At 29.5% G+C, this 13,287-nt stretch overlaps 1 long non-coding RNA gene across 1 annotated transcript in view; it reads left to right on the top strand.

The window, feature by feature from the left end:
• The window catches only part of LOC108369184 (uncharacterized), a 25,992-nt gene that overhangs the window by 704 nt on the left and 12,001 nt on the right, over nucleotides 1-13,287 (top strand). Inside the window, exon 2 of the long non-coding RNA XR_001848466.1 lies at nucleotides 8,436-8,481. This is a non-coding gene — a long non-coding RNA (uncharacterized LOC108369184). The remainder of the gene's footprint in view (nucleotides 1-8,435; nucleotides 8,482-13,287) is intronic.

The following is a 13,287-nucleotide window of genomic DNA, read 5'->3' as shown; positions in this document are numbered from 1 at the left end:
TTGAAAAATAAGTGCATAATGCTTTTTTTTTAATTTATATGAAGTTTTTAACAGCTACATCTGTAATTTTAACGAATTGTGGTCGAGAATCGTTTGTAGTTGATTATAGTTTTACATTTTTTTTTAGTTTAAAAATAAGTGCATAATGCGTTTTTTTTTTAAATTTATGTGAAGTCTTTTACAACTACAGCTTTAGGTTTAATGAATTCTTTTCTAGAATCGTTTGTAGTTGATTGTAGTTTTAATTTTTTTTTTAGTTATAACATACATAAGTGCGTAATGCGTGTTTTTTATGAAGTTTTTTCAAGATACAGTTTTAATTTTAATGAATTCTGGTCTAGGATCGTTTGTAGTTGATTGCAGTTTAAATTTTTTTTTAGTTGAAAAATAGGCGCGTAATGCGTTTTTGTTTTAAGTTAAATGAAGTTTTTTACAAAGACAGCTTCAATTTTAATGAATTCTGGTGTAGAATCGTTTGTAGCTTTAAAATTTTTTTAGTTGAAAAATAAGTGCATAATGCGTCTTTTTTTAATTTATATGAACTTTTCTGCAGCTACAACTTTAGTTATAATGCGTTTGAAAAATAAAAGCCTAATGCGTTTTTTAGAAAATTTATATGACATATTACAGCTACAGCTTTTATTTAATGAATTATGGTCTAGAATCGTTTGTAGTTGATTGTAGTTTTAAAATATTTTTTATTTCAAAAATAAGTGCGTATTGCGTTTTTTTTAATTTATATGAAGTTTTTTTACAGCTGCAGCTTTTATTTTAGTGAATTCTGGTCCAGAATCGTTTGTAGTTGATTGTACTTTTAAATTTTGTTTTTAGTTGAAAAATAAGTGCGTAAGAGGTTTTTTTTTAATTTATACGAAGTTTTTACAGCTACAGCTTTAATTTTAATGAATTCTGGTCCAGAATCGTTTGTAGTTGATTGTACTTTTAAATTTTGTTTTTAGTTGAAAAATAAGTGCGTAATGCGTTTTTTTAATTTATATGAAGTTTTTTTATAGCTACAGCTTTAATTTTAATGAATTCTGGTCTACATACTGGTTGTAGTGATTGTTTTTTATTTGAAAATTAAGTGCATAATGCGTTTTAAAAAAAAATTATATGAAGTGTTTTACAGCTGCAGCTTTTATTTTAGTGAATTCTGATCCAGAATCGTTTGTAGTTGATTGTAGTTTTAAATTTTCTCTTTAGTTGAAAAATAAGTGCGTAAGACGTTTTTTTTTTTACTTTATACGAAGTTTTTACAGCTGCAGCTTTAATTTTAATGAATTCTGGCCCAGTATCGTTTGTAGTTGATTGTAGTTTTGAAATTTCTTTTTAGTTGAAAAATAAGTGCGTAATGCGTTTTTTTTCAAATTTATATGAAGTTTTTTTCAACTACAGCTTTAATTTTAAAAAATTCTGATCTCGAATCGTTTCTAGCTGATTGTAGTTTTAAATGCTGTTTTAGTTGCAAAAATAAGTGCATAATGCGTTTTTTTAAAAATTTATGTAAAGTTTTTTACAGCTACATCTGTAATTTTAACGAATTCTGGTCGAGAATCGTTTGTAGTTGATTGTAGTTTTAAATTTTTTTTAGTTCAAAAATAAGTGCGTACTGCGTTTTTTTAAATTTATATGAAGTTTCTTTCAGCTACAGCTTTAATTTTAATGAATTCTGGTCTAGGATCGTTTATAGTTGATTGTAGTTTAAATTTTTTTTAGTTGAAAAATAAGCGCGTAATGCGTTTTTGTTTTAATTTAAATGAAGTTTTTTACAAAGACAGATTTAGTTTTAATGAATTCTGGTCTAGAATCGTCTGTAGCTTTAAATTTTTTTTTAGTTGAAAAATAAGTGCATAATGTGTTTTTTTATTTTTTTGCAGCTACAACTTTAGTTATAATGCCTTTTTAAAAAAAAACAGCTTTAATTTTAATGAATTCTGGTCTAGAATCGTTTGTAGTTTGTAGTTTAAAACTTTTTTTTAGTTGTAGCTTTCTCATACTTGCACTGTATTACACTAAAATTTAATGGGCTAAAAAACTGCATACTCAACTTTTTTCTAGAGAGCGTAAGTAAAAAGTGCAGTGTTTGAATGAAATTTTGCAGAATTTTCTTTAATTTTGCCTAAGGCTTGGAACTCTGATGTTTGTGGGCTTTGTCATAGAATTAACCATATTTTTATAAAAAATTTGCGAAATATTAAATATTTATAAAATAATTGCCCGTATTGTAAAAAATTCGCTGTTCCTAAACTTTATTGACTGACAGTAAGTGCGTAATGTGTTTTTGTTTCTTAATGTATATGAAGTTTTTTCCAGCTACAGTTTTAAATTTTATGAATTCTGGTCTAGGATCGTTTGTAGTTGGTTTTAGTTTATTTTTTTTTTTTAATTTTAAAATAAGCGTAATGCGTTTTTTTTTTTAATTTGAATGAAGTTTTTTACAAAGACAGTTTTAATTTTAATGAACTCTGGTCTAGCATCGTTTGTAGTTTTAAAATTTTTTTAGTTGAAAAATAAGTGCATAATGCGTTTTTTTTTTTTTTATATGATGTTTTTCACAGCTACAGCTTTAATTTTGTAGTAGTGTGTTTAATGCGTTTTTTGTTAATATATATGAGTTTTTTTACAGCTACAGCTTTAATCTTAATGAATTCTGGTATAGAATCGTTTGTACTTGATTGTAGTTTAAAGTTTTTTTTTAGTTGCAAAATAAATGCATAATGCGTTTCCTTTAAATTTATATGAAGTTTTTCCCAGCTACAGTTTTAATTTTAATGAATTCTGGTCTAGGATCGTTTGTAGTTTATTGTAGTTTGAATTTTTTTTTTAGTTTTAAAATAAGTGCGTAATGCTTTTTTTTTTTATTTTGTATGTAGTTTTTTGTAGCTGCAACTTTAATTTTAATGAATTCTGGCCTAAAATCGTTTGTAGTTTAAAAATTTTTTTAGTTGAAAAATAGGTGCATAATGCGTTTTTTTAAATTTATATGATGTATTTTACAGCTACAGCTTTAATTTTGTAGTAGTTTGTATAAAGTAGTAGCTGCAACTTTAATCTTAATAAATTCTGGTCTAGATTCGTTTGTAATTGATTGGAGATTTAAATTTTTTTTAGTTGAAAAATAGCTGCGTAACTCGTTTTTTACAAAGTTTATATGAAGTTTTTTACAGCTACAGCTTTAATTATAATGAGCTGTGGTCTAGAATTGTAGTTGATCGAAGTTTTAAATTTTTTTTAGTTGAAAAATAAGTGCATAACGAGTTTTTTAAAAAATTTATATGAAGTTTTTTACAGCTACAGTTTTAATTTTAATGAAGTTTTAATTTTTTTTTAGTTTAAAAATAAGTGCATAATGCGTTTTTTTTTAATTTATGTGAAGTTTCTTACAGTTTCAGCTTTAATTTTAATGAATTCTGGCCTAGGATCGTTTGTACTTGATTGTAGTTTTAATTTTTTTTTAGTTGAAATATACATAAGCGTGTATTGTGCTTTTTTTAATTTATATGAAGTTTTTTACAGCTACAGTTTTAATTTTAATGAATTCTGGTCTAAGAGCATTTGTGGTGGATTGTACTTTAAATTTTTTTAGTTTTAAAATAAGTGCGTAATGCGTTTTTTACAGCCGCGGCTTTAATTTTAATGAATTCTGGTCCAGAATCGTTTGTAGTTGATTGTAGATTAACATTTTTGTTAGTTTAAAAATAAGTGCGTAATGCGTTTTTTACAGCCGCGGCTTTAATTTTAATGAATTCTGGTCCAGAATCGTTTGTAGTTGATTGTAGATTAACATTTTTGTTAGTTTAAAAATAAGTGCGTAATGCGTTTTTTTTAATTTATATGAAGTTTTTTTTTTATAGCTGCAGCTTTAATTTTAATGAATTCTGGTCTAGGATTGTTTGCAGTTGATTGTAGTTGTAATTTCTTTTTAGTTGAAAAATAAGTGCATAATGCGTTTTTTTTTAAATTTATATGAAGTTTTTTACAGCTGCAGCTTTCATTTTGCAGAAGTTTGTTTAATGCGTTTTTTTAAATATATATGAATTTTTTTACAGCTAAAGCTATAACCTTAATGAATTCTGGGCTAGAATCGTTTGAAGTTGATTGTAGTTTTAATTTTTTTTTTAGTTGAAAAATAAGTGAATAATGTGTTTCTTTTAAATTTATATGAAGTTTTTTACAGCTACAGCTTTAAATTAAATGAATTCTGGCCTAGAACCGTTTGTAGTTAATTGTAGTTTTAATTTTTTTTTAGTTGAAAAATACATAAGTGCGTAATGTGCTTTTTTTAGTCAATATGAGGTTTTTCCATGGTTTTTCAATTTTTCCATTTCCATTTTCCATTTCAAGTCAAGTGAAAAGAGTGCATCCGTTTGCGGAATTTTAAATGATTTAGAGAATACTTTATCGGGAAATGTAGCTTAAAAAATTTGGGCCTAAAAAGATGATATTCTTAAAATAGATAAGATGAACTTAAAATGTTTTGTTTGTTCACAGATTTTCACACAATGTGAAATTCTTTTTAATCATATAAAAAATGTCCATACTTTATCAACAAATGAATTGTTTATATGTGGATTTTGTAACTGTAATCAAACTTTCACATCTTTCAAAGCATTTTGTTAACACATGCGAAGGGAAAGTAAGAGATATTGTACAACAACCAATTTATTTAATTTAAATTATTCAAATGAAATCTTAAATACTGACACAACTATTGTTCCTGCTTAACAAAGTTGTGAACATATAAGTAGCGGTCACAGTAACACTTCTTATTTGTCAGTAGATAGTATGAAAGAAGGTTGTTTGAAGTTTTCTTGAAATAATTATTCTAAAAAGAAAATTCCGAGAAAAGAAACAATTGAATTGCAAAAAGAAGTCACAAACTTCATTATTTATCCAATAAGGAACGAAATAACAAATATTTTGAATAATTTTGACGCACGAAATCCGTCAGATGTAAAAAACTGTATAAAAAAATTGGTTTCATTTTGTAGCGATCCATTTGAAGAAATAAATTCTGAATACAAACTTATCAAAACTCTAGAAGAAATTTATCTATACGAGACTCCTAAAATTATTCAAATTGACAATTCAATTCGCTGTTTGCAAATTAAACATGTTAGTAAGCTTGATGCTACTGTAGTAAAAGGTATACTATTCCCTATCAAATTTCAAATCAGGAAATTCTTTGAAATACCAGATGTGTATGAAAGTTTTGCTGAAAATATGACGACCTTATCAGTTGATTATTCAACTCTAAAAAAACTTCATTAATGGCAAATTATGGCAAAAAAAAAACAAAAAATTATCCCGTAAAATTTGTAATTCCTTATTTACTCTATTTCGACGATTTCGAAGTCAACAAACCCTTTGGGTTCGTACTGTACATCTCTTTTGGCAACTTATTACTCATTTATTACAGCTCCAGTTACTATTAAGCACAAACTATTTACTGTATTCATTGCAGCTCTATTCAAATCGAAAGATGTTAAAACTTTCGGTTATCCCAAAGCATTTTTTAAATTGATAGAAGTCCTCAACGACTTAGAAGAGAATGGTATAGATATAAAAACTTCAAGTGGAAATAAACGAGTCTTTCTTTGCTTGGGCTTAATAATCGGAGATAACTTAGCATTAAATAATACTCTCGGCTTTTCTGGATCTTTTTCCTCAAACTATTTTTGCAGATTTTGTAAAGTTAATAAAACAGAAACTAGATCAGCGTTTATGGAAGAGTTTGAGAAATTGCGAAATAAAATAAAATATGATGAAGACATTTCACAGAATGATTTTGGAAACACAGAAAGAAAATTGAATTTTTAATAAAATACATAGTTTCCATGTTACAGAAAATTATTCTGTTGATATATTACATGATATCTTCGAGGGCGTATTGAAATATAGTTTTTGTAACATCATCCTGCAATATATCAATAAGAAAACTTTTGATTTGGAACTTTTAAATCTTCGGAAACAAAATTTTAACATTGGCGAAACGGAAAATGGGAGGTAATCATCTCCTCTGCAGTTGCATCACATTAAATCATTTCATTTATTGACATAGTAGAAAGAGATGATGTTTTGTGGAAATTTGTTTTAAATCTTATAGAGCTATTAGACTTGTTGCTATTATCTGAATATACGAGCTTAGATATAATAAATTTAAAATCTCATATATCCGCTCATAACAGCGAATATGTGAAGCTTTTTAACGACACTCTAAAACCAAAATATCATCTTCTTATCCATTACTGTAGAGTTCTTGAATATTCTGGTCCCTTTAAAATTGCTGTGGACGTTACCTTTTGAATCTAAACATAGAGAATTGAAAGAATATGCAAAAAATATTACTTCAAGAAAACACTTAACGCTGTCTTTAGCACTAAAGTTTTCAGTAATATTTTCCAAAACTATTAGCAATTTTGAAAACACCGATTGTTTTCTTGGCAAAACAAAAAGCTTCTTGTATTGGATACAATTAAAAACTATGTTTAATGAGGACCAACTGAGCGAGTGTATATGTTTTTTGAGTTTAAAACGGTATAATACATTGTATAAAAGGAATTTTATTATTATTTATTATTTTTTTTTATGATCCTAATTTTTCCGCTTTTCAAATACTTGAGATTTTCGTAATGAATGAGAAAACTATCTTATTTTGCGAAAAAATGAATACACTAACGTATAATCCAAATTTTTTGTTATACGAAGTCGGCTCCAGAACCTCTGATTTTAAACTCTTCAACATAAATGAATTAAAATATCCACCAATTCATCTCTATGCAGTTCAAAATCAATCATTTTTGAGACCAAAACACTTCTTTTAATGCACATATTTATTTGTAAATCCCCTTTATGTAATTATTACTTATTTCTTTTGTACTTTGCGTAATAAAAACAAATATATACATCCATAAATGGGAAACTAACCGAGTGTTTTATTTTTAATGCAGAAAATACTCCACATTTTGAGAATACTTTCCTTAAAAGGCACGAAAATTTAACTCATTTTTAAGAAACCTTTCCCACGAGAATAAGAAATGCTTCTTAGACTGTTTCCTCCGTTTTAGGAAATTTTTTTTTGGGTACAGTTTTAATTTTAATGAATTCTGGTCTAGGATCGTTTGTAGTATATTGTAGTTTTTTTTTTTTTTTTTAGTATTAAAATAAGTGCGTAATGCGTTTTTTTAAATTTGTATTAAGTTGTTTGCAGCTGCAGCTTTAGTTTTAATGGATTCTGGTCTAAAATCGTTTGTAGTTTTACATTTCTTTTTGGTTGAAAAATAAGTGCATAATGCGTTTTTTTTTTAATTTATATGAAGTTTTTGTACAGCTACAGCTTTAATTTTAATGAATTCTGGTCCAGAATGGTTTGTAGTTGACTGTAGATTTAAATTTTCTTTTAGTTGAAAAATAGCTGAGTAATGCGTTTTTTATGACAACATCAAGGCGCACGCCACAAACCGGAGGAGAAGCTCGGCCAAACACTAACATATGTGTAAGCGCCAATCTATTATTATTATTATTATTATTAATGCGTTTTTTATAAATTTTATATGAAGTTTTTTACAGCTACAGCTTTAGTTATAATGAACTCTGATCTAGAATCGTAGTTGATCGAAGTTTTGAATTTTTTCTTAAATAAAGTGCATAATGCGTAATTTAAAAAAATTTATATGAATTTTTTTACAGCTACAGCTTTAATTTTAATGAGGTTTTAATTTTTTTTTGTTGAAAAATAAGTGCATAATGCGCTTTTTTTAATTTATATGAAGTTTCTTACAGCTATAGCTTTAATTTTAATGAATTCTGGCCTAAGATCGTTTGTATTTGACTGTGGTTTGCCTTTTTTTAATTTATACAAAGGTTTGTACAGCTACAGCTTTAATTTTAATGAATTCTCGTCTAGAATCGTTTGTAGTTGATTGTAGTTTAATTTTTTTTCTAAGTTAAAAAATAAGTGCATAATGCTTTTTTTTTTAAAGTTATATGAAGTGTTTTACAGCTACAGCTTTAATTTTAATGAATTCTGGTGTAGAATCGTTTGTAGTTGGTTGTAGTATACATTTTTGTTTAGTTTTAAAATAAGTACGTAATGCGTTTTTTTTTAATTTATGTGAAGTTTTTTACAGCTACAGCTTTAGATTGAATGAATTCTGGTCTAGAATCGTTTGTTGTTGATTGTAGATTTACAATTTTTTTTAGTTGAATAATAAGTGCATAATGCTTTTTTTAAATTTATATGAAGTTTTTTACAGCTACAGCTTTAATTTTAATGAATTCTGGTCCAGAATCATTTGTAGTTGATTGTAGTTTTAAAATTTTTTTAGTTGAAAAATATGTGCATAGTGCGTTTTTTTTAATTATATGAAGTTTTTTACAGCTACAGCTTTCATTTTAATGAATGCTGGTCCAGAATCATTTGTAGTTGATTGTAGCTTTAAAATTTTTTTTAGTTGAAAAATAAGTGCGTAATGCGTTTTAGTTTTAAATTTATATGAAGTTTTTTACAGTTAAAGCTTTAATTTTGATGAATTCTGGTCTAGAATCGTTTGTAGTTGACTGTAGTTTAAAAATTTTTGTTTTATTTGAAAAATAAGTGCATAATGCGTTTTTTTAAATTTAAATGAAGTTTTTTACAGCTACAGCTTTAGTTTTAATGAATTCCGTTTAGAATCATTTGTAGTTGCTTGTAGTCTACGTTTTTTTTTAAATTTAGATGAAGGTTTTTACAGCTACAGCTTTAATTTTAATGAATTCTGGTCTTTTAAACTTTTTTTGGGTTGAAAAATAAGTGCATAATGGGTTTTGTAAAAAATCCATATGAAGTTTTTTACTGCTACAGCTTTAGTTTTAATGCATTATGATCCAGAATCATTTGTAGTTGATTGTAGCTTTACCAATTTTTTTTAGTTGAAAAATAAGTGCATAATGCGTTTCTTTAAATTTAAATGAAGTTTTTTACAGCTACAGCTTTAATTTATTTATTTATTTATTTAGTGAAACAATCCTAATACAACAAGGGTAAACCTTACAATTATTAGAGCTAGTTACGACAGATTACAATTTCCAATATAAGACTTGCTTAGATATTTTAGTTTGCAAGTATTACCAAAAGAAAACAATCAAGTAAAAACATACAAGAAAAACAAGAAAAGTACTTACGAATTAACATTATCTGACTTAGCGCTAACATGCCTCCTTAGTTCGCATCTAAAGGTGTTCATGCTACTTATAGATATTAAATTTTGGGGAAGAGAATTTCAGAGTCGATTCACCTGCACCAAGAACTGCCTTTCTGACGTCAGTGTTTTGTATCTAGCAGCGAGTAGTTTAGAGTTTCTCACGGATTTCGTGGCAGTTATTCTGAGGGCGAGATACCCTGGTCTTTCGAGAAGTAAATTTTATGCAAAAGTAAGAGGGATCTGAACTGAAGGAGCTTATCCAGGGACATGGCATAGATTGACTCAGCAAGATGGGAAATGTGATCTCTTGCCTTTATTCCGAACGCATAACGAGTAATATTGTTAAACAGCACATTGAGCTTGTGTTTGCACGCATAATCACAATTAGCGAAAATTTCACAACCATACAATAAAGAGGGCATAAGATATGTCTTAACGATTAAAATGCGAATTCGTTGAGGGACGAAGTGTTGCGTAGACCAGAGCGCGCGAAGCATTCCGTATAGTTTTCCTACTACTAAATTTATGTGACTATCCCAAGTTAATGTTTTTTTGAAGATAATTCCTACATTTTTGGCCGTCTGTACATAATTTATACACATGCCACCAAGCATGATTTTTGGAATGGTCGAAGTATCAATGGGCTTTCGAGAGACGACAAGCACTTGTGACTTCTTAGGGTTAAGAGTTAGTGCATTGTCGGATGCACATTTGTTAATACGGCATAAGTCATGGTTGATTTTAACAATACAGTCGTACATATCATTGGGCTTGCAAGAACGATAAACCTGAACATCATCAGCATACAAGTTAGAGCTCATATCGGTAACGATAGCCTTTAGATCATTAATGTACATAGAAAAAAGAAGAGAACTAAGAATGGATCCTTGCGGAACACCCCTGCTTAGTATTAATTGAGATGATGTCAATGGCCCACTACAGACCACTTGTGATCTATTTCCTAAGTAAGAGGCAATTAACTTTAAAGAAGTAGGGGAAAGTCGTCGATGGATTCGCGAATGTCTTCAATAGCATCAGTCAGCGCAGTTATACAGTTATGTCCTTTTCGGAACCCGGATTGCCGTTTATGTAAAAGGGAGTGCTTAGAAAGAAACGCGTTTAACTGCTTATGCAAAACTAACTCAAATGCCTTCGAAAGATAGGGTAAAATTGCGATTGGTCTGAGTTCACCGTCGGCTTGAGCAATCGGCAAAATTTTAGCGGTTTTCCAACATTTTGGGAAAACGGATGTGGTTAGTATTGTGTTAAAAGAGTGAGTAATATACGGAAGTAGAACCGGTATGACAGCTTTTAGAAAAACAGGGTGTATACCATCTGTCCCAACAGCATTAGACTTAATTGAGAGAAAACATTCAAGGACGTCGGACTGATCTACACACGAAAAACTAAAACTTATATCATTTGGTAGAGAACAAGGTAGACTAATGCTAGTGTTTGTGACTGGGGGTGCCGAAATATTTACAAATTTTTTATTTAAAGAATCAAGATCTTCCGAAGCTTGAAAACTGTTAACTTTAATCTTACCAAGACCGATAGTTTTGATTTTTTGCCAGGTTTGTTTGCTACCGATTGCCTTTGCAAAATTATTTTCAAAATACTTGGCTTTGGCACTTCTAACCATTTTAACAACCGCCTTCCTTAAAACTGTAAACTGATTGTGAAAATCCATCGTTCTATATCTTTTCCAACGATCATACATTTTATTCCGATTCTCGATAGCTTTTTTAATTTCCGAATTAAATCAAATGTTTTCATAAACTCGCCTAATCTTTGTATTAATGGGAACATGCGTGTTAAATAGTTTTAATAAATTCTGCTGTAAATATTGCGTTTGGTCATCAGTAGATGCCAATTTCTTTACATCGTGCCAATCAATTTTATTTACGTCACTGTTAAGTTTAACATAGTCTATGTCAAGGGTTGTTAAACTTTTAAGATGATGGAACCCTTACTAAACACCTTTCATTTTATGGAACCTCACATCAAATTACTAAAAATCAAAGGCAGTGCAATTCAAATATGAATAAAAACTTTACTAGAAATAGTATACATACTTTAAATTTTAATGTGAAGAAAGAAATTGTTTCACTGTTATTAATTATTGTATAAAATAGTACTTCGATATAATGTCTGAAAGCTGTATGAGCATTTCTGGGGTAGCATCCAACTTTGACCTGAATCTGTTTTTTATATAAGTGTAAGCGGAAAACCCTATTGACAGAGTACGATGTGACAGAAGGAAGCAAAGTACCAAACCGATATTACTACTACCATCCGAAAAATAATCTGACTAAGACTTCAGGTGATTTACCAAGTGCCTAGTCATGACACTTCACATTTCATTTGGCAATTCATCGCGTTCCTTGTAGAAAGTTGTGTATAACCCTTTGGCTACAGCGGCCAACAACAAATACCGGTTAGAAAAAAAAACCAAGCTAGCAAGCGTAAGCTCAACGCTCTTATGTAGGTATGGCACTCAGTACGGCAATCATACCAACTACGGGTACATACATATGTATGTATACTTGAAAACAGGGTTGGAAAATTCAAGTACAAGTACCAGTACAATCAAATTACCCGGTAATTAAAAAAAATAAATACCAAGTATACTTTTATTCGTAATTGGTAATGAATACCCATTTTTTAATTCTTTTGCAATTACTTTCAACTACTTTTAATTGTATGCATTATTTTTAATTGAAATTGATTTTTGAATAATCACTACAAATATTTTGTAAATAGTACTATGATCAACAAACTCAAACAAAAATTCGTTCACCTTTATACATATGTCCATAAATAAACTTAAACTACAAAATATTTTTTTTTTCTGTTTTGAAAAAACTTAACACACAGTCACACAATTATATCACTTCTGTTGAAAAATAATCACAACGAATTCAAAAACTCACGCAAAAGCTACCTAGCAAGGCAGGATAAACAAAAAACATAGATTAATCACTGAAATGAAGAGTTTGCTTTCATTAAAACTAGGTTTTCAAATGAAAAATCGGTTAGCCGTTGTCATCTTGCGTTGTTAACGACATTAGCTATGGAAAACATCCTCCTCTCGATTGCAGCTGCTGATGACAGTGGAGTGTTCATTTGCAATGATACATCACGGAGTAAAGGATATTTTTCCAAACTTATAAAAGACTTACTTCGATCGTGCAAGTATTGACAAAATTGTTCAGCGACCACATCTGAAAGCGTTGGATAAGTTGACGGTGACGAACTTATAGCAGCAGGTTGGCTTGATTCTATGCCTATGTCATCTGAAATTTTTTCAATAATGTAATAATAATAATACCCCAACGGTTTTTACCCTCCATTCCCGCCCATCCGCACGAGGAGCGCAGTCCGCATGACGTACGGAACCAATATTTTAAATTTTTGTGCCGAGTCACGATAGGCAGGCGTTTGTTAAGTGTCGAGATCTAAAACTGTTCAGCTACAGAACTAAATTCATCAGCTGATTTTATGTATATATGTCAATAATTCACTTATTGAGAGAGGAGAGTATCGCTTTCTTAATGCTGAAAAGCGGATCTGATATATCAAACGTGCTGGAATGAGAGTTAAAATCCTGGCATAAGCAACGGAGTGGGTCGTGCAATTCAAAATTGGTTTTACAAGCTTTCAGAAATATGGGACAAAAGTGTCTTGATACGCGTGAATTTCGTAAACTCCAAGCGAAATGTACGTGGGTTTCCTTCCAAACAAACAATTTCTAACATGTTCGCTCAGTTTTTTAAATCCAATTATTCCACTAACTCCCAAGCATACTTTGACTATCCTTTTAAACTAAGTCCAATTAACTCAATACATAACCCTATAATATCTCCCGATGATGTTTTAGTTTACCTGAAGTCCTTAAAGCAGTCTTTTAGTTATGGTCCTGACCAGATCCCCACTTGTTTTCTTAGAAATTGTGCTGATTATCTCTATGAGCCGTTAACAGCCTTATTTAATTTGTCTCTTAAAGAGGGCGTTTTTCCAACTGTATGGAAGGAATCGTTCATAACCCCCTTACATAAAAGCGGTAGCAGGTCTTCAGTGGAGAACTACCGGGGCATAGCTAAGC

This window comes from Rhagoletis zephyria, unplaced genomic scaffold (genome assembly GCF_001687245.7).
Source record: "Rhagoletis zephyria isolate East Lansing unplaced genomic scaffold, Rhagoletis_zephyria_1.1 Rzeph_scaffold_03530, whole genome shotgun sequence".
In the NCBI taxonomy this organism is placed as follows: Eukaryota; Metazoa; Arthropoda; class Insecta; order Diptera; family Tephritidae; genus Rhagoletis; species Rhagoletis zephyria.
The sequence above is the reverse complement of the archived record's forward strand: the minus strand, read 5'-3'. Positions and strand labels throughout refer to the sequence as shown.